At 48.0% G+C, this 3,528-nt stretch overlaps 1 pseudogene; it reads right to left on the bottom strand.

The window, feature by feature from the left end:
• Positions 1-2,940: 2,940 nt before the first annotated feature.
• LOC138468590 (U2 spliceosomal RNA) lies at positions 2,941-3,112 on the bottom strand (annotated as a pseudogene).
• Between the last annotated feature and the right edge of the window lie 416 nt (positions 3,113-3,528).

The raw sequence follows: 3,528 nt of genomic DNA, 5'->3' as shown, positions 1-3,528 counted from the left end.
TGGAAATGGTGTTTGTGAACACGGAAGGAATTGTGTGCAAGCAGGAGTGGCTGGATGAAATAAGAAGAGATGAGACAATGAAGAAGGTGATCTCATATGTAGTTTCTTCAGTTTGGCCAAATAAATCAGTGATGGAAGAGGGAGAAAAACCTTATTGGGAGGTGAAGGATGAACTGTCGGTTTCTGATGACATATTGTTCAGGTGGGAGAGAGCGGTGGCCCCAGTGGGCATTCGCAACAAGATCATAGATCTTGCGCATAGTGGCCATATCGGTGTTACCAAAACCAAGGGAGTACTTAGGTCAGATTATTGGTGGCCAGGATTCGATAAGGAGGTCGAGAAGCGTTTGAATGAATGCTATTTTTGCACCAGGAGCGGGAAGGGTGTCGAGCAGCCATTGATTGATGTAGGTGTTCCATTAAAAATTTGGAGTGATGTAGCTATGGACATACTAGGACCCGTTGATCTTGGATATGGTCGGGGGAAATTCATAGTGTTAGTTGTTGATTTGTTCTCCGGGTGGGCAGACTTCAGAATTGTTAGAGTGATCTCGGGAGAAAGCATGGTCAAGGTGTTGCAGGAAATCTTTGCAGGTGAAGGTCTCCCAGAAAGTGTACTCACCGACAATGGTACACAATTTATTGGTGGGTGTTTTCCGAAATATTTAAAAAAGTGTGGTGTGAGCCATAAGAAAGCAGCACTTTACCATCCTGAAACCAACGGAGTTGTGAAAGGTTGAACAGGTGTGTAATGGAAAGCATTCGCATGGGGGAAGAGTGTGGTTTTGATAAATTGGTTTGCATCCAAAATAGGATGTGGGCATTGCGCATGGCACCTCACGCAACTACTGGTCTGTGCCCATTTGAACTCATGAGGGGTCGAAAACCTTACTCCATGACGTGTCCTCCATGGCAAGGGAGGAGCCGGGAATCGGATGTGGTGATTGATGAGGTGAGGAAGATTCTCAAAAAGAATAAGAGTGAATGGATTATGCGAGAAAATAAAAGGAGAGGCAGAAAGGAATTGCATGTGGAGTGTGGTGACTGGGTAAGGATCAAAAAGGGACTGGTTAAAAAAAAGGGTGATTTGCTGTACTCAGATCCGGTCAAGGTGGTCGCTGTTCTGAAGGGAGCGGTGCGCGTGACTGGTGGACAAGTTTGGAACAAGAACCGAATTGCTACAGTGAAAAGAGGTTATGTATAAAGAATTATAGTCAGAGAAAAGGAGTTTATGAAAAAGAGGAAGATGTGTTATGATGTTATTAATCTGGGGAGTGTGCTATGAAATGCCAAGGTGTAAAGCAGCATGGAGCGCTAGCAGCCTCAAGGTTCTTATGAGGTCATACACTGTGTTTTAGGTCTGTTCTGTGAATAACGTTCTAAGTTTGTCAGTTGAAGGAGTCCTTCGAATAGCATAGGGGCCTCTGTGTTGTTGGGGGTCTTCTTTCCCATTTAACTCAATAAATAACTTAAGCCAAAATCGTACCTGCATCTGTGTATTTGGCTTTCCAACAGTTCCTATGCTATCATGGCTGCTGTTGCCTCTGGTTTGGCCATTCCTGGGTGCTCCTGGGCTGGCTTAGGCTCCACCTGGATCTGCTGCTCCTGGACATTCAGGAGGTTCGCTGGACCTGAGCTCGACTTGCTTGGCGTGGCATTCTTATTCATCTTTGCCTTCTTGCCTGCCTCCTCCTCTCTGCTCTCCCTCAGCAGGGCTTTGATCTTCCTGTGTGCCTCTGGGCTGAGGATCTTGCGGGTAGGCAGTGGGGCTTGGCTCCTCCATCTACTACTCCAGCATAGGACCTAGACGCGGATGGTCAGCTGTAATAGGTGTGGCCCTCCGATACGAAGAAGTTGCATGTCTTCCTGCCACTGCACCCATAGGCCTTGTGCACAGATTACCTGCACGACCTGAAGAACCCCAGCATGCCTTCCCAATGTGCCCCTTGCCATTGCACTTCCTGCAGGTGAATAGTTATGCCTCGTACCTGATCCTCCCTTCATCTGCTCCCAGGTAGAAGATGGACAGAATGTGTCGCAGGCCATCTCTGCCATTGTTGCTGTGATGCAGCTCAGGATTGCTCTCCATGAGGTGCTCCACACTCTCTTGCTGTCCCTGATCTTCGTTGGCCCAACATTGATGGTGCTGTACCTTTTCAGCAGGGTATTGATGTCTGCATCTGAGATGTGGGGGTTGGTCATATCCACCGCAATCCTCGTTTCCCTGGTCTCCTTCTGGGTCTCCATCTCGAATGTGCTAAACGGTGCTTCCTCCTTCTTCTCTTGGAAGACGTCCCAGTACTTCTTCAAGGGGGCCTGTGTGAAGAACATCAGGAGGAAAACTCTACAGGAAAGGTAGTCATGGAGGCTAAGGATCTCGCTCGGTTTTTCCACGGCCGCCAAGACCACCATGTTCCAGAACATATGCCTGTCTATCATGGCCCACTTCCCATCCACCTCTTCACCTGCATCCGGATCATCTGCCTCATTCAGTGGTTTAGGCGGTAAGGCTCCCACCTGGTTTGGTCCTGTCCCGGTGTTACTTCCACCTGGTTGGGTTCCACTTGTGTCCCGGGGTGTTCCCTTCTCTCCAGCAGCACTGGGGCCACTGGGCTGATTTGCGCTGCTGCCTTTTCCTCCTCGTGGGCGAGCCCCCTACTGGGTACCTGGGCCTCCCTTCCTGGCTTCTCCAGCCCCATGCTCTGGGCCTCCCCCGCAGGGAGCTCCACCAGCCAAGCCGTCCACTCCTCCATCTGCTCTGCCTGGGCCAGCTCTCCGCCGTCACTGCTACTGCTGCTACTTGCTGCCATCTCTGCTATGGCCTCCGCTCCGATTCACCTTTCCGACTGCAGCTGGGTGTCAGTCACACTCTTTCCTCCCAGGCTTTAGAATGTGGCTTATGGCTGCAAGCAACCAATTGTGGATCAACGCCTTAAAAAGATGAGTACCAGAGTGGATTCTGGGTAAAGTGTTAGAAATATATAATTACATTTTTTTCAGCATAAATCCACCTATGCGCCAGAAATGATCACTAGTGCCTAGAATACCAATTCAAATAAACTGATAAGAACAGATACTACACTTGATGTTAACCAAAAGGCTGAGAAGCGATTGGCCACACAGTGTGGTGTCACTGTGGCAGTGCCACACCACTGTCACAGTGAAAATGTGGAGGCCATTACAGTAAACATTATTTTGACTGACCTGAGTGAGGATCGGATTAAACAATATTCAATGGAATGTTAGGGTATTTTACATCTTCTTTAGCCAGTGCAGCAATTTGGAGCCTTTAATATGGTTGATTGACTCAGGACCACAGCAATGCTCAGGCAACTTCAGTGCCATGGGATACCTCGCTCCTGCAATGACAGCCTTGGTCAAATCACAGTGGGTAAGGAATACATTTGTTGAAATATGTTTTTGAATAATTAAGTCATTCATTATGTATATTAATTTGGTGTTTTTAGATACTTAGTCCTGAAAAAGGCACAGCACTGCAAGTTGTTTAGAACATGTTGAAACACATCA

Source organism: Ambystoma mexicanum, chromosome 4q (assembly GCF_040938575.1).
Source record: "Ambystoma mexicanum isolate Mex_15411 chromosome 4q, UKY_AmexF1_1, whole genome shotgun sequence".
Lineage (NCBI taxonomy): Eukaryota > Metazoa > Chordata > Amphibia > Caudata > Ambystomatidae > Ambystoma > Ambystoma mexicanum.
The sequence above is the reverse complement of the archived record's forward strand: the minus strand, read 5'-3'. Positions and strand labels throughout refer to the sequence as shown.